Source organism: Nannospalax galili, unplaced genomic scaffold, assembly GCF_000622305.1.
Source record: "Nannospalax galili isolate Female #2095 unplaced genomic scaffold, S.galili_v1.0 scaffold841, whole genome shotgun sequence".
Classification (NCBI taxonomy): domain Eukaryota; kingdom Metazoa; phylum Chordata; class Mammalia; order Rodentia; family Spalacidae; genus Nannospalax; species Nannospalax galili.
The window spans coordinates 703,755-722,322 of record NW_008345000.1 but is presented as its reverse complement, the minus strand read 5'-3'; positions in this window follow the sequence as shown (position 1 = coordinate 722,322).

Genomic DNA, 18,568 nt, shown 5'->3' with positions numbered 1-18,568 from the left:
ACGCCAACGAGCTTGTTGATTCACTAAGCTGGACTTCAGTTAGTTGTCAGGGCCCTATCTGGGGTGAGTGGACATCTGTTCGTGTTTCCTCAGGAATAGTAGTATCACACAGAGAACATCCCCAGAGTTGTGCTTATCTGTTGAGGTGTTTCTCAATCCAATCAGGTTAACAATGGAGTTTAATGATCACATTAATATTAAATGAGGTCAAGCCTGGGGAACTGTGTCAGTGGGTAAAACATTTGCTGTGCCAGAGTTCAGATCCCAAGAGGGTGAGACAGCCCACCTGTAAGCCGAGCACTGGGGAGGCAGAGACAGGAGATCCCCAGGGCAATGTGACTAGCTAGACTAACCAAATTGGTGAGCTCTAGGTTCAACTGAGAGACCCTTCCTCAATATATAAGGCAGAGAACAATTGAGGGAGACATTCAGTGTCAACCTGTAGCCTCCACATGCGCACATACACACACACATATACACATATGTACCCACACACATATATGCACACTACACATAGATACATCCACACAAAAAAAGTCATGAGGAGGGTCCCCATGATGAAATTAGTAGAGAAATAAGTTGTCATATGACACTTTCCACCATGTATGATACACTGTCTTGTCATGTGACACTGTTCACCATATATGACACAGCAAGAATGACCATATCAGCTTGAATCCTTTGCTGTGTGGACTCCCCAGTCTCCAGACCTATGAGGAAAAACTTCTAATTTTTTTATTTATTATTTTTATTTTATGTGTATGTGTGTATTGCTTGCATGTAGGTAAGTGCACCTGTGGCATGCAGTGCCTGCGGAGATCAGAAGAGGCTGTTGGATCTCCTGGAACTGGAGTTATGAACAGTTGTTAGCGGCCATGCAGGTGCTGGGATTCAAACCCAGGTCTTCTGCAAGAACAGCCAGTGTTCTTAACCGCTGAGCCATCTCTCCAGCCCAAAACTTCTAATTTTTATAAACTACCAAGTCTCAAGTATTCTGTTGTAGCTGTGAAAGAAAAGTGCCCAAAAAGAACTCCTGCACCTTGGAATGAACTTCCTGCAAGGCTGACCAACTGGTTATCAATATGGAGGCTGTGGAGAGTTTGGAATGTTACAGGTCCAGAGTCTAATTACCATTTATCACGGGCCATCCTTAGCCCCCTAAACAGCCACTCCTTACCTACCTCTGTTTCTGATCTAACACCCTGTGACTAACAAATAAAAAACCTTTTAGATTAAGCAGACCACCAGGTTTCACCAATCCAAAAGCTAAGAATGTCATCGGATAACATCCGAGACCTATAGTAAGAACCCTCCCGCTTTGCTATGACCCGCCTACTGAATGTCTCCTCCAATGTATTTGAAAAGTGTCTTGATGTATGACTTTTCTTTGCTCTGTTACTATAAAAATGTGATGTAACTATTACCACGCCGGAACATGGAATTTGGGGAAACCTGAATCTGTGTTCTCAGGCCATGGTCACTCCTATTTGGCTCCAGAATAAACTATCTCTTATCCCCTTTGAGGTGAGAGTTTTGCTTTTGTGTTGACATAGCCACACAAAACAAGTGAAGACACACACTTATTAGTTCTAATAATTATTAGTTGGATTCTTTAGAATTTTCTTTATACAAGTTCATGTCATCTGCAAATAGGATGAATTGTTTCTTCCTTTCCAAACTGGATGGCTTTTATTTCTTTTACTTCTCTAATTACCTTGCGTGTAGTACAACGTTGAACAGAAGTAAGGAGAGTGGGCAACCTTGTTTGTCCATGACTTTGAAGAGAAAGCATTTGGCCATTCACCAGTAACTACGGTGCCACTGTGAGATTTTCATAGACATCCTTCATTGAGATGAGGAGTTTCCTTGCATTTCTGGTTTGTCAAGTGGTTAGTTGTTGGTTTGTTTCACAACATGCTGGATTTTGTAAGGTGTTTTTCTATGTCCTTTGTGCTTTTTATCAATTATCTTGCTGTAAATACAAAACGTAGTACCTGGGCCTGGGAACGTGGCTCAGTCAGTAAAGTGCTTATCATGAAAGCAAGGGGACTTGGGTTCAACCCTCAACACAGGCCAAGGCTGGGCACAGCAGCACATGCACCTGTCCTTCCAGAACTACAGAGGTGGAGAAGGACTATCCTTGTGGCGTGTGGCCAGTGTAGCCAAATCAGTGAGATACAGGTTTAGTGAGAAACCTTGCTGCAAAACATGAGGTGGAGATTGACAGGAGACATCCAGCATTGACCTCTGGTCACACACACACACACACACACACACACACACACACACACACGGCACAAACTTAGTACCTTAAAACAGCACCTCTCTGGGCTGGTAAGACAGCTCACAAGTGAAGATGCTTGCTACCAAGCTGATGACCTGCATTCAATCTCCAAGTCTCACACGGTGGAAGGAAAAAACTGACTCTTACAAGTTGTCCTCTGACCTCCACATGTGTGTGATGGCACAACCCCACCTCCACCCCCACCAACACACACTGAATAAATGTAATTTTTAAAAAACACTTAAAAAAAAAAAAACAGCAACTGTTTTACTAACTGGATTGTGTAGACCAGCAGCCTGGGCTGTACTTAGGTATGTTTTTTCTCTCCTAGTCTTACCTGAGATGGGAGCTGGATGGTATAACAGAGCCTCATTCCATGTCTAATAGATGGTACCACCCATTGAGTCTCTCTTTTCAAGTGGCCTGTGATCTGCAAACTTTCCGCCTGTTTCTTTACATGCACGTCTTGGAGCAGTGATGTAAGACCCTGAGAACAGAAGATGCCTTGTCTGGAAATCACACTTTCTTCTAGCAATTTCTATTGGCCAAAGCTGATAGGGAGTTGAGCTCCAGACAGCCCAGATGCCTTAGGGGCAAGGTAAGGGCTCCACATTGTGATGGGAGGTGTCAAGGGAGGGCCGTGCTTCTTTCCTTCCTCCTGAGACTGCTTTGCAGCTTGTCTTCATTGTTTTCCCTGTACCCCACTCACGATTCCAAGTATAGCATTCTCTCAGATACACAAGACTCAATAAAGGTCATTTTTTCTGTGGTTTATATTTCTCCTCAATGGAGTAAAGAAACTAAATACATTTTTATTTTAGGGAAATAAGCAGAGATGTCAGACTAGGGCAATGATAAAGGGCAATTACTGTTTGGTACCAGTGTTCATAAACTCAATAGAGAAACAAAATCTAGGAAATTGTAAATAGAATTCAGTTTCTTCTGTTTTCTGTTTGGAGCATATTTTTCCTGACTAATTGCATTTCCACGATCTGTCCATTAATTATTTTGAAGCAGCTGGTTCATAACTAAATGGAAACAATTATAGTAATTTGCATATTTAAAAATTATAATTAAAGTTCCAGAAACAAATTTGAGTTTCTGCAGCATGGAGCCTTTATGTAAGACTATGTTTTCTGTAACATACTCACGGAAATAAAGAATGCTAGCACATTAAATTTGTCCAGTTGTCTACCAGCAGAATGTTAACTGGGGTTTTCAGTGCTCCACTGTGAAAAAAACAAGTGAATCATTAGAAAACCTTGACAGAGCTCACATTAGAATAACAAAATGAAACTTCTTTCTAGAAGCAGCACACATTCAGCTCCAATCTCTTGCAATTAAAGAGAAGCTCTTGGACCTGTAACTTTTTTAGCATTCAATTTTCATCAGTAAAGAATATAAAAAATATTTGAATGATTGGGGTCTCTCAGACCCCATTAACCAGAGTATCCAACTGATTGCCTGGCCTTAACAACCTAATGATATGCAAGTGAGTTAGAATTTGTGCTTATATAAAACAGGGCCTACTAGATGTCTATAGATAATTAGAGCTGCCACATAAGAAGTATTATCAAATTCTTTACCTATTATGTAAATTGCATTATTTAATCCTACAGTACTTCTGTGGGCTATCATTACAAAGTGTACAGACTGGATGGCTTACATGACAAACTTATTTTCTCACAGTGCTGGACACTGCAGTGTCTGCAGCAGTGAGGGTGGTCAGAGAAGGAGCTGCCCCTTGGTGTGTAGATGGCTGTCTTCCCTGAGCCTTCACATTCTTTGTCTTTGTCTAAGCCTGTGTCCAAAGTCTTCATTTTATAAAGTGACCAGTCATAACTGGCCCACCCTAATGATCTCATTCTAACCAAATTTACTCTTTTAAAGATCTTGTCTGCAAATGTAGTCACAGTCTGGGGTTGTGCTGGACAGCGTCAGTTGTCAATCTGACACACCTGGGAAAAGGGAACTTCAAGAAATTTCCTCTATGGAACTGACCTGTGGGCATGTCTATGAGGCATTGTCTTGATTGTTGATGTGGGGGGGCCCAGCCCACTGTGGGTGCTGCTATCCCTGGGCTGGTGGTCCTGGGTTGTATAAGAAAGCAGGTTGAGCACAGGTCAGAGGAACAAGCCAGGAAGCAGTGATCCTCCATGGCCTGTGCTTCAGTTCCTTCCTCCAGGCTCGTTCCTGCCTTGGCCTCCCTCAAGGACGAACTGTGATCCAAACATGTTAGTCAAATAAATTCTTTCTTCCCCAAGTTGTTTTTGATTAAAGTGTTTTATCAAAGCAAACTAGAACAAAGGTATTGTGGCTTAGGACTTCATCATACAAACCTGAAGGGAGGGCCCAGTTCATTCTATTTATGTTATATAATAATCCCAGTTTCACAACAGAGGGATTAGGCCCAGAAGGATTACTGGGGAGCTATTTGGGCAGGAAGGAGAAGGGGGCAGAGGGGAGGAGAATTGGGGATCAAATAGAGCAAAGTACAATGATATATACAGAAAATATAATAAAACTCACCATTTTGAACATCTATAAAAAGATTAAGTCAAGGTACTGGGTTCAAAAGAAGTTTTAGAAGTCTTCCACAGAGGTTGGAGAGATGGCTCAGTGGTTAAGAGCACTGACTGCTCTTGCAGAGGACCCGGGTTCAATTCCAGCACCCACATGATGCCTATGAACCATTTTTAACTTCAGTTCCAGGGGAATCCGACGCCCTCTTCTGACCTCTGTGGCATTGCACGACATGGGTGCACTCACATACATACAGGCAATACAGTCATACACGTAAAATAATAAATAAAATATTTTTTAAAAAGAAGTCTTCCACAGTAATGTGTGTTCATATAAGAGCATTCCTAGCTCCCCGGCCCCTTGTACACACCACGATCACATGGCCATTTATCAAGCCCCAGCTGTGGGTATTTACCTGCATAGCTGCCTCTCTACCAGACCATGAGATCCAAGCCCTGACTTAGCCCCAGGGTTTATTTCAGCACTTTGGTAAATATTCGATAAGTGCTTGATAAACAAATAAGTGTTCCTATCCTTCACTTCAAAAAAGTTACCCCCACACAGCCAATGGCGCACAAAATTATAGTAGTAAATATTGTAATCAGCGGGGGTTTTTCTTTAGGTTTACGAATCCACGCCTGGGTCTAGGGCCATGGCTCAGTCAGTAAAGTACTTGCTACATATCAGCTTTAGCACTTGAGTTCAGATCCCCAGTCTAGCCGATCAGTGAGCTCAGTGAGAGACTTTGTCTGAAAAAATAAGACGGCACGCAATTGAAGACAGCACCCATCATAAACCTCTGGCCTCCGCATGCGTACATATGCACACATACCTGCATGCACATACCCACAGGAACACATTACATGCTTATACCACACACACACACACACACATGCACATGCACAAGCAAAGTAAATGACTAATATTTTTAAGGGATGCATGCCATATTAAAGGAAGCTGCCTGCTGAGAGAAGCAGAGCAGGAAAGTGCCTCTATTGTTCAGGCCTTGGTGTGAGTGACTTCCTCAGGGGTGGGGTGTAGGTATTAGAAGCAATGATTCTCTGAGGTGCCTGAGTTGAAGGAAGGAGAAGATTGGGAAAGATACATCAAAAGATCAGAAGCGCTTTTCCTCTTCAACAGATTTTCTGGAGTAGCACAGGTTGCCATAGCAACAGCAGCAATTTGTGGTGTCCTTCAACCCTTCCTACCTGCTGATGAGGAGGAACTCAAAACTGCAGCCTTCTACCCCAGCAGGGGTAGAGTCCCTTGAGAGCAGGAACAAGGGGGAGACTAGGGAGAGACAGCAGGGGCTGAGCCAGGCAGGGTGTAAGAAAAGATGCTGAGGGGAGGGGAGGGGAGGAGAGGAGAGGGATGTGCTGCTGTCAGGAGGTGAAGGCTACAGCGTGGGCAGGAGTGACAGAGGAATAAAAGGAGCTGCCACCGTTGGCAAATAACCACAGCTGGGGCTGCAGTTCTTGGAGCTGATTACCTAGGGATCTTCTGTTTAATTGATTTTATACAGCCTCCTGACTGCGCAATTGGGAGCCTCAAACAATAAAGGCAGTTTTCAAAGGACAGCTGCTTGCTCAAGTGGACACCCTACACAGAATTGTTTACTAGGGCTTCTAATGACTTATTCTTCTCAACCCAGCCAGGAAATATCTTTCTGAAGATGAAATGGGAAGGACGCCAGGTCTGTGGATCGGAGATTGCGCGTGAGGGTGTTGCCACACTGTGTAATGATTAGTCTTCCTAATCAAACCAGGGGTTTTGTTGTGAGATTTGCCAGTTTCTGCAGCAAGAATGCTATCTGGGAATACTAACTAGTGTATCATCTTTTTAGGTTTTTCTTTCTGTTCATTGTAAGTCTTGAGCAGAATTCTACTCAACAGCAATTTTCGCCAAGTCTGAAAAAAGTGGAGAATTCTAATAGGTAATCATAAATTGCATGTTATAAATTTATTAATCAATGCCATTGATGAACACAGTAGAAAAATCATGAAGTCAGAAAAAATATTCAGGCATATCAAGGTTTCCTTTTAGTAGGGAGAATTACCTCTTCTGTCAAAACCAAAGGGAAAACTTATCCAAACAATTCCTAGAGTCAACCACGGTTCATTAAAGAACAAAACAGGAGAAACATGCAATTTCGTGGCCACTCCCAGCAAGTGCAGCCTCTCATTACCAGCAACAAGCCAGATAATTGACTTAGCAACCCCGAGCTGGCATTTAGCCTCTGTCTTCCTCACATCTGATGCTCTGGGATGATGCATTTAATAGATATGTTTATAAGCCAATAATTTATTTCAGGCACTATTTTTGCTTCTTTTTACACTAAACTTCATTCATGTGTTAACATGTTAACTGCCCCATTGTTAAGAGTGACCTTTCTTACTATGTTGTTCAAGGTCTTACAAAGCCTGACAATGAGCATCATCTTAGAAACCAAGTCTCTAGCATAAGTTGTAGGTTGACATCTTGGTGCCATAGTCAGCGGGAAGCACCAGACGGAGGCGGAGGGAGAAGGAGAGACACCCCCAAGCAGCCCACCCAACCTTGCAGGGGAACCAAAACATCAGGGAGTCAGGAGCTCATGCATCTCCTCACCTTTAAATGACAATGTGTGGGGTTGCGTATTCGTGCTACATAGTAAGATGAAAATGAAACAGTTAATTTCATTTGGGTTTATGAAAATGTCATGCAAAAAAGGCAGGCAGATGGTGATGCCACTTAGTTACCAAACAACCAAGGATTGTTTGATGTATCTTCAAAAATAGAGATCCATTCTCCAAAGTTTGCATGGATCTTCTTTGCATAAGAATGCTCCTCCATGCATCCAGATGGCCGCTGCTGACTCTCTAAGTAGTCAGAACACACCAAAGGTTACTATTTAAGATTTTATTTATTTATCTTTGTATCATGTGTATGAGTGTTATGTCTGCACATGTGTAAGTGCGCCTGTGTCATTCAATGCCCATGGAGGACAGAATTGGGTGTCAGATCCCTGGAACTGGAGTTAACTGACAGTTGCTAGCCACCATGTGGGTGCTGGGATTCAAACCCAGTTCTTCTGCAAGAATAGCCATTGTTCTTAACCACTGAGCCGTCTCAGCTCCCAAGAGGTTACTTTTTGAGGACAATGTGAGCACAAGGAGATGGGACCAGTTGGATAGGATGGTCAGGAATAAGAAGTAGCCTGGTTACATTGTCAGCTCTGCCACCAAAAACACTCAGCATGTAACCTATGTTTCTGAGTCTGTATCAGTTAGATATTACCATGTAACAAACCAACTCAAAGTTTGGTGGATTTAAGTAAGAGTCAATTCTCACAGATCTCGGGGGTTGGTGTTTCTGCTGATCTGGGCTCAACTCGGCTGATCTCAGATCTCTTTCAACTGATCTCTGCTGGGCTTACTCGTCCATCTATGATCAGATCATTGGGAGCTAGAACCACTCTGCTTCATGCAGTTTATGTCGTCCTCCAGAAAGCTACTCTGAGATTGTTTTCATGGTAGAGAGGGACAGGTGAGGGAGGGGACGGAGGAGAGGGCTAGAAGAGGGGTTGGAAGGATAGCAAAGGAAGAGAGGAGAGAAAGCGTGAGGAAAGGGGAGAAGGATAGAATAGGAAGAGGAGAGAGAGGGGGAGAGAGAGAGAGAGAGAGAGAGAGAGAGAACATGTATGACATGTATGGCCTTTTGAGACCTAAGCTCAGAACTGGTCTACAGGAACATCCACCATCCACTGAGTTCTTTAAGCCTGCCCTTTTCCAAGACTGTCATGCGTCCTAGCCTGTTGCTGTGCAGCACTTTATAAATCTTGAAGTGTCTTTAGCAAATACATAGTAGGACGTCACTAGTAATGACATTTGGAGTACATAATGTCCTCAGATACTTTATTTATCCATGTCACTTTTAAGGCAGGGAATGTCCTTTGAGACAGTTATTTATTAATATCCTTTGTCTTGTTCCATAGTGCTTTTAGGTAGCTTTCTACATGAATACATACATAGAAAGCATACTGATGAAGAGGAGTGAAGAACTGGGATATGACAAGCATAGTTGTTAGTAGGAAATCCAGACCAGCTTAGAGTGATAAAGGGTCCTGCCACAAATCTGCTAATATTGCCTTAAGGACATATCAGGATGCTCATGAAGTCTTATATTAGGATTTATACCTCCTAGAAATAAAGTGAAATATTCCACAAGGCACAGCGCCCCAGTTGAGCCAGGGTGGTAGAAGGCTGCCTGACACATACCCTGCTTCCCAAGACTCAGTGTGGTTGCTGAGAAACCCTTCAGGAGGTGCCAGGGCAATGCCTTTTCTGCCTTCCTCTCCCACCGGATGCTGTGTATTTCTGTGTTTTGCAGTATGGTGTGCGCCTCAGGTTCACGACAACAGGGACAGCAGTAGCCACCACGTCCAGACCATGATAAAAACAGCTGGATTTGCAAAACATAGGTATTTGCAATGCGTCAGTGGCACAACGTTTCCTTTTAAAATAAACCTGAGTTTTAAAACTAAGTCAGTAGAAATATCAATATGAATTAAACAAAGGTACAGATTGTGTACAGGTAAGGCAAATTTGTGGACATATAATAGAAACACCTAGAGTTTGGGAGCCAGGCCATACCTGAGACACTCATTCATGATCCCCACTGGCTCTTACTGAACTTCCTAGAATTACTTCGTAACAAATATTTCTTTAAATAGAATTGGTGTACCACAGGGGTCTTGTAATCATCATAGCCAAAGATTATTGTTTCAGTATATCTGATATAATCCTCCTCAGTTTTGTAAGCCTCATGTATAGGAAAATAACAGTAATTGTGTCTATAATTGTGTGTATCAATACGAAAGCAGTTAACCTTAAATGCTCCAGTTGACACGGATATCTCATTTGCTCAATCAGCTTGCAAGACAGTTACCTTGCCTGGGTTCACACCTACAGTTCTTTGGGTATTTCTAAGGAAAGGTGGAAGTTTCTTCCCTAAGTGGAAGATAGATACACTTTTATCCATCTTCAAAATGGCCATATCTTAGATTTCATAAATATCTAATCAAGTGGATACAGGAAACTTAATGTGAAGGAATGTCAAAGTTGTCAGAATCAAAATGGGGTCACTTGTGTTACTTCTAGAAAAAAACAGAGTAACTAAATCAGGAGGTTATTCTTTCATATGGTTATCTGATAGTAACAAGCACGCTGCACCAGATTGCAAGTTTGTGCAAATACTACCCAGTCTGATGCAAATACTACCCAGTCTGATGTGGAAGACACCTTTACAAGAACATCTGCCCAACAACTTCAACCTCACCATGACACCAGTCATGGTCAAAGATTATTGTTTCAAAATATCTCTTTTGACTCAGAAACATAACTTTGCCTGGTCCCCTCTGACTGTGGAAGGTGTGGTCCCACTGTGCTAGTCACCATCCCCTATGTAAGGCTAGTCCCAAATAAATGCCACTGTTCCTTGGAGAAAAGGTCTCTTTCTCTCTCTCTCTCTCTCTCTCTCTCTCTCTCTCTCTCTCTCTCTCTCTCTCTCTCTCTCTCTCTCCCCTCCCTCCCTCCCTTCCTCTTTTTTAATCTTTTTGAGACAGGGTTTCTCTGTAGCCCCAGCTGTCCTAGAACTCACTATGCAGACCAGGCTGGACTTGAACTCACAGAGATCAGCCTGCCTCTGCCTCCCGAAGTGCTGGCATTAAAGGAGAGTGCCACCACGCCTGGCTCTCTGTTTTGTTTTGTTTTTGTTTTTGTTTTTGTTTTACTTCAGGTGACAGTCACATCTGCAAACTCCTTTTCTTCCAGCCTTTAGGGCTGACAAGCATCTGATCAGCCACTTGGAGGCCTATTGTGGCTGATGAAAGGTAACCCTCAAAGTTTAAAATTAATGTTTAAAAGTTATTTAAAGCATGGATTGACCTCTGCCTTAGTTAATTATGAGCCTTGCTTTGAGTGTGTAGTAGGCCTTCAATATTAGTTAATAAAAACATGTAACCGTAGGGATGAGCAAGATGCCTTAAAAACAAAACAGCCAGAACATTTCTTGTTATAATTAAATGATGTTCTATTAATAAGCAAAAATTAGAAAACATCACTTATTTCATCTTTACCCACTCCTTTTAAATTGTTCAGTGCTTGGAATATGCTTTATAAACAATATACAGATATGATACTATGTGTTTGTCTTCATTGAACATGTGCAGGACAGGAGACCATGCTGGCATTTTTTCTCTCTAATGAGGCATGTAATTAAAGCTCACTGGACTTTAAGTAGCTAAAAATATTAGGTGGCTGAGATTAATGTACAATCACTACATTTGGAGACCACCCAACATAAATTTAATTACGAATAGATATTTCAGTGCAAAAATTGGTAGTTTTTCATTATTGTGATTATAAATAGTTGGTTTAACACTAGTTTTCTAGTCATGATCTAATCATAGAGGCCACATCCTAGCTGTGACATTAATATTTAGTATATAGGAGGAAACTCATCTGATGATTTCTGTGGCCAGGAGATTTCAGATCTTTGATATTTTATTTATGCAAAAGGGAATGTGTTTCAGATGTAAGATTCCACACAGCCTTCAGCCAACCTCTGGTGACATTTCCTCAATGCTTACATTAAATATGGTCACAGAAGCCTGGCTAATCCCAGCTCTACCAAAGGCAGTGGCAGGAAGATTACAAACTGAAGGCCTGTATGAGCTACAGGGTGAATTTATAGGTCAACCTGGGCAACTGAGACCCTGTCTCAAAATAAACAAGGAAAAGAGGGCTGAGGATAGCTCAGCGGCAGAGAGCAAACACAAGGCTCTAGGTTCGACCCTCCGAACCAGGAAACAAGCAGCGGCAAAAACCATCAGAAAGCCACCAGGCACTAAAGCCAAGCCATCAAAAGAGAGTTGCTGCTGTGCAAGATGTTTTTAAAAGCATTTCACCCACATGGAAAAGGTCATTTTTGCTTATGTTTTTTTTTTTAACTTTTTAAAATTTTTATTTATTTTTTTAAATTTTTTGTGTATGCATGTATTGCCTGCATGTAGGTAAGTGCACTCAAGCCATGAAATGCCCACGGCAGTCAGAAGAGGCTGCCGGATCCCCTGGGACTGGAGTTATGGACAGTTGCTAGCTGCCATGTGGGTGCTGGGATTTGAACCTGGGTCTTCTGCAAGAACATCCAGTGTTCTTAACCGCTGCGCCATCTCTCCAGCCCCTTATTTTTCTTTTTTAAATTTCTGCCACATGTAATTCAAGTGCAGTTCACGATGTTGACTGGTGCCTTTAGGGTTAGGTATTTCAAGAATAAAAACAAGACAGTAGGGTTGTTTTGTTTAGAAAGGCAACTTCTGAGCTATGAAGTTGGATTTGTGAACTGCTTGTCTTGCAAGCACGAGGATCTGAGTTTGAGCTCCAGAGCATATTAAAAAAAAAGCCTCGTTTGATGGCATGTGGCACGTGGTTTAATCCCAGTGTTGGGGAGGTACAGACAGGCGAGCCCAGTGCTCACTGGCCATCCAGCCTAATTATGTGAGTGCCAGGCCAATAAGAGACCCCTAAAGAAAGAGGTAGAAAAGCCTGGGGAATGACACCTAAGATTGTTCTCTGACCTCTACACGCTCACATATGCACGTGTCCACAGATACATAAACACGCACACACACAACCTCTGAAATCTTATTGTGTGGTTTTTTTCCATAGATGTTCATAGCTAGCTCATCTTAAAACATGGCCTTACCTTCAGTTGAATCTAAACCAAGCCAATGGACACATGAGCTTCCGGGGTTATATGCAGAGTTTAATGATCTTTGAGGCAATGTCCATGAAGGTTGTTGAAGTCATTAGATGGCTGCCTGGCACTTAACAGTATCAAAAGTTTAGATGAGGTCCCACAGCAGAAGGCTTTCTGCGGTGGTTTGATTGGCTTTGTTATTGTTTATTTAGTGGTACTGGGGATTGAACCTATGGCCTTGAGCAGATTCTGTAAGCTCTCTGTCACCAGCCTTCTTTTTAGTTTTTATTTTGAGACAGGGTCAGTTTGTGATCCTTCTTTGGAAGAGCTGGGATTAGAGACCTTCCCTATCAGGATGGGCTTCTCTGGCTTCGTTTGACATAAGCAAAGCGGAAATGTTACCAGAGCTAAATGCTGTGTGCAGGTCTCCCACTTTAAACACTTTCTGTGCCTTTTAAGAGATGGCCTTTCTAGGGAAGAGCCCACGAAGATAAAGTCAGTGAAAGACAGTCTACACATTTAGGCCTTGTAACTCGCAAGGGATCCTGATGACAACTCCAACGGCTCTGGGAACATGCAGGTGACGGACTTCACCCCACACTGAACAGGCAGGAAGAAGCTGGAGCCGCTATCCAGGATTGTCCACAGAAAGTGATCCCTGATGCTGCCTTATTTTAAACACCAAAGTAACCATAAGAACAAATGAATCATCTGGGAAAGAAGCTCTCTCTGCTCTAATTCCCTGTATTTTATACCCCTTCAGGGCCTTTCAGCCCTGGAACAGATGTACATCAGGAAAGCAATTCCTTCTCCAGTGGCTGGTACTGAGCATGGGCTTTGGCTGGCCCACTGGAAGAGACAAGCCACCTGCGCCTTTGGCTATCGTGACCCTTGCCACCAAATCCGATGTGTCCACATGTCAAAGCTCAATGGAGGTCAAGCTACTCTTGACCAGGTAGCTGAGACTCAGAATCACTAGAGATCATGTCCTATAGAATAACTCAGGTGCCTTACCCAGGCTAATGGCATTTATTTCGTGCTGAGGTGAATAAAATCAACAAGAATCCAGAGACAGACAAAAAATATAATAAATAAATTATCCCTAGGGATCAGTCATCTGACGACTAAGAAGGAGGGGAAAGTGTGGAAAAGAGTGCCCGTGGAGGAAGGGGTAAGGTTTTAAATAAGTGGCCAAGGAAGTCCTCGCTCAGAAGGACACATTTGAGGAAGCTCTTGAAGAATCTTTGGAGAAAAGGCATTCTAGAAAAAGGGAACAGCGATTACAAAGGCTGTGCATGTCAGAAGGAGAATTAAAGAGAGAGAGAAGAGAGTCATACATGCGGAGATTTGTTTTTTTTTTTAGTTTCTCAGATCATGTTTTATTGTGTACTTACAGCAAGCACAAAGGCCCAAAATAACCCAAGGCCAAAGGCTGTCTTTTATGAAGGACGCCACAAGGTAACAAATACTGCTGATGTGAAAACTCTCCAGTGATCAGTCATAGAACTGTTACAGTAAGTTAATCGGAAAATATTTTTTTACTGAGTGGTGAGTTCTGAAAACTCTAGCTTTTTTTCTCTTTAGCTTTGAGTTTTTCTTGAGTATAATACAGAACTGAGCGTAATGAAGTTACGTGAGGCAGACTGCAGGGGTTCTTTGCTAACTATTCAGCATGCGCTAAAATATAGAGGATTTAAACAGGAAATATGTGCAACCAATCAGATTTGCCAATGAACAAGAGTCAAACATGACCCTGAATGCTTCTGCCTAGGTTTCTACCAAACTCCCTAGTTGTTAAATGTAACAGCAGACAGCAGCTGTCAGTCCACAAAGTACAATGACATACAACTCCCTCCGGGAAGGTTCTTATAATCAGAGTCTCAAGATCATGATAAGGCCTCCAGGTGGGAGGGAGAGCATTAGACAGAAATAATACAATGTGCAGAGATCTGAACATGATAGGGCCTTAAAGATGAAGAGGAAAGGAATATACCCATGCATTTAATATCACTTTGTATATGTCTGATACCGTTCTATCAGTCCACAGCTGACTTTGCGCTTTAGGACATGGTCCTCACCATATAGTGATTTTTACAGCTACTAAGAATTGTGCTGAAAGAGGAATCAAAATCAAATGGAGACTGCAAAAGACCTCAAGACCAGCTTGAGAAATGAATGCCACAGCTATCTAGTGGAACGTCTGCTTGCAACAGCCTTGCTTGCTGAGGTACCTGTAATAAACCCTGTTGCTAAAGGGTATTTCAAACCCTGCCCTACATATCTGCCCCTACAAACATGCCTGCAGAGGGAATTTCCCCTCAGTGGTCTTAGACTGTGAGTAAGCCCACCAATGTTGTAACAGTTAAAAGAATGATATGGGAAAACCTATAAAAACTGTGAAGGAACTAAACTCAGGGCTCGAGTGTTTTAGAAGGAAATTTCAAAATTCAAGTCCACCAGCATAAATAACTTTCCCAGCTTCTCCACATGAGTCTCTTGAGTGTGTTCTCTGCGAGTGGTGGGTCTCCTGCCTCAGTTTCCTATAACAAAGGGAAGAAGAGGCTTCCCTTTAAAGCTTGGAGAGGAGCTTCATTAAGAGTAAGAATGAGGGCCTGGAGAGATGGCTTGGCAGTTAAGAGCACTTGCTGCTCTTGCAGAATACCTAGGTTCAGTTACCAGCATCCACTTGGTGACCCACAACCATCTGTAACTCCAGTTTCAGGGGATCTCACATCTTCTTCTGGCCTCCTCGGGCACTGAGCACTCATGTGGTACACTTACATACCTGCAGGTAGAACACTGATACAACTAAAATAAAACAGCAATATCTTTTTTTTTAAGGAGTAAGAATGGGAGAGATACAGAAGGGACATGAAAGGGCCAAAGGAACGTCTTCAGAAAGTACCCTTCATCTCTGGGCCAAATCCTACAGTAGTTTTCTGAGGCATCTCAGACCAGTTCCCAGAAAAAAAGGAAACGTCTAGCTTTGTATAACCTTTTAAGGGTGGCAGTAAGTTTCACACCGTGATCTGGCTTAGCACAGAGCACATGACAAAGAGCATGAAGAAGACAGGACCATCCATTAACAGCTGTCAAGTCCTCAGCAGAGTACTTCTTAATTCTCTGTTCCAGAGAGAGTGGTGGGAGGCATGACCTGATTCAGGCCGTGGAACCAGACCTAAAAGTGCAGCCTGGCGCTCTAAGACTAGTCAGTGTAGATGGGAAACAGACTGAAGTGAGAACAAAATCAGGAGCACGGTGTCCAGGACTCAAAGCAGGGCCTTTCCCAGAGCCTGGATAACTGTGTCAAAGATGGATGAGGGCTCCCAGAGGATGTGTTGGATTTGGCATGTGGAGGGCATGGTGCTCTAAGAAGTGATGTCAGTACTGTAGAGGGAGAAAAATCCTGCCTAGAGCAAGCTCAGGAGAGGCCAAGAAGAACCAGCGATGACAGCTACTGTGAAAAGCCTCAGAGTTTTCTGTAAAGGGAAAAGACAGCGAGGAAGGAGGTCAGGAGAGGCTGGTGGTGAAGGGGACAAGAAATACACCATGCATTTAGTGTTACTTTTGTGTGTTTCTGATACTGTTTTTATTGTTCTGTGGTCGATTTTATACTTTAGGACACAGTATTTACCTTATAGTGGTTTTATGAATGCTTACTAAAAATTGTGCTGAAAGGGGAATCAAGGCTAAAATGGAGAAGCCGAAAACCTCAAAGCTATCTTGGGAAACAACTGCTGATACAAGAGGCCCACCCTGGGGGTCCTTAGTTTCATTCATAAAGGAATTTAAGAATGGACTCAAACAGAAGCTTTAGGACAATTTTATTAGAACTGAAGAAAAAAATCCTCAGGGCAGGCAAGCTGTAAATCTCAGCAGCTGCCTTGAGGAGGAGAATGGAGGGGAGAAGGAAAAATAAGACCATGAAGCCTTGCCCATTTGAAACCACCATGGAGGTCAAACAGACACATGTCAGACAATCAGCCACATGGCGGGGAGGAGAAAGAAGCTTTAGAGAAAAAGTAAAGAAATGCAACATGTTGGGGCAGCTCAAAGTGTTACGGAAACTGTGGTTATAAAGAAGAAAAGGGGAGATTACTATCTTCTGAAGAAGTCAGAGAAGTGGGCAAAACTTACGGAAAGTCATCTGTCTGCCTGTGACTCAGTCCACAAGAACGCACTAAGGGGCAGGGATTCTGGGCAGGAAAAGTTCACCGTCTCATTAAAAGCACTAGGTATTCTGCCCATCTCTTCAGCATGATTTAAGGCGAACTCACCTTTCCAGGGGTAGTCCTGTGACCACGTGATCTGGCAAAACTAGACTGGGTCTTCATCCAGGCCAGAGATTCTAGTCTCCTGACCAGCCTTCCCCCAAGGGGCTATTTTGCTATTCTAACAATACCACCAGTTATCTAGTGGAACATTTGTTTACAATTATCATTTGCTAAGGCGCCTGCAATAGATGTTGTTAAAGAATGTCTTAACCCCCCGCCCTCAATATCTGCTTCTGTAAATATGTCTGACCACTTAACTGCAGAAAGAATTAAGACATGTAAGCATCTATGCTGGTAACCATGTAGACTGTAATCTAAATCCACCAATGTTGTAACCGATGCAAAGAAACCTACAAAAATGGTGAGAAACTGTGGGTCAGGACCCAGAACTTCAGAGCGTTAGCTCATCTCAGGCCAGTGGTGTAAATAAACATTTCCTGATTTCTCCACATGAGTCTCTTGGGTGCCTTCTCTATGCATAGTGGATCCCATGCCTCAAATTCCCATAATGGTGGGGCTATTCATTTCTTTGAGTTTGTTTTGTCTCTAAAATGGGAGTAACAACTATATATGGATAGAACTGATCCACAGAGTGAAACTGATGATGCAGGATGCAGAGAATTGTTAGAATGATGCTCTTAGATGGAAGAAGGGCTTGGGATATAGCTCAGTTGATAGGGTACTTGCCTAACATGCAATAATCCCCAGGTTGGATCCCCAATACCACATAAACTAAGCACAGTGGCATATGCTTATAATCCCAGTACTTGGGAGGTAGAAGCAGGAGATTCTGCAGTTTGAGGTCATCCTCGATAACACAGCAAGTTTGAGGCCAGCCTGAGAGACCTGTCTCAAAAAAAAAAAAAAAAGTTGTAAAGTAAATGTTAGGTAGCTAGAAGATTAACCCTTCCCTGTTTCCCTGGTAACATTTATGCCAGCATAAATAAACAATAAAAATAAAAGAGGAATAAAAATAAATATCAAAAAAGGGAAGCCCTTCCCTAGGATTTAAATTACCAAATAAAAAGGTGAGGGTGTCTGGGCTTTAAGGCAAAGGTATTTCCTTATGGTCAAAATATTGGACTCTAAGTTCTAACTCTGGCCCTGGGTGGAGACCCAACACTCTAAGCTACCTAAAACATTATATACGATTGTCTCCTCCTTTAAGAGTCAGTCCATCTATGGGGACTGGAGAGTTGGCTCAGTGGTTAAGAACACTGGCTGTTCTTGCAGAAGACTTGGGTTCAAATCCCAGCAACCATCCATAACTCCAGGGTCAGGGGATCTGACACCCTCTTCTGTCCTCCATGGGCACTGCACAACACAGGTGCACTTACACACAAACAGGCATAACACTCATACACACAAAGTATAAATAAATAAATAAATAAATAAATAAATAAATAAATAATAAATAAATAAATGAGGGGATGAAGAGATGGCTCAGTGGTTAAGAACACCGGTTGCTCTTGCAGAAGACCTGGGTTCGAATCCCAGCACCCACATGGCAGCTAACAACTGTCCGTAACTCCAGTTCCATGGGCTCTGACAGCCTCTTCTGTCCTCTAAGCGCATTGCACAATATGGGTGCACTTACCTACATGCAGGCAATACACACATATACATAAAAATAATAAATAAAATATTTTTAAAAGAATGTTTTATAAACAAATATTTTAAAAATAAATAAACAAACATATGAATAAACAAGTTAATCCATCTGGGGCTATCAGTCACTTGGAGTGACAAC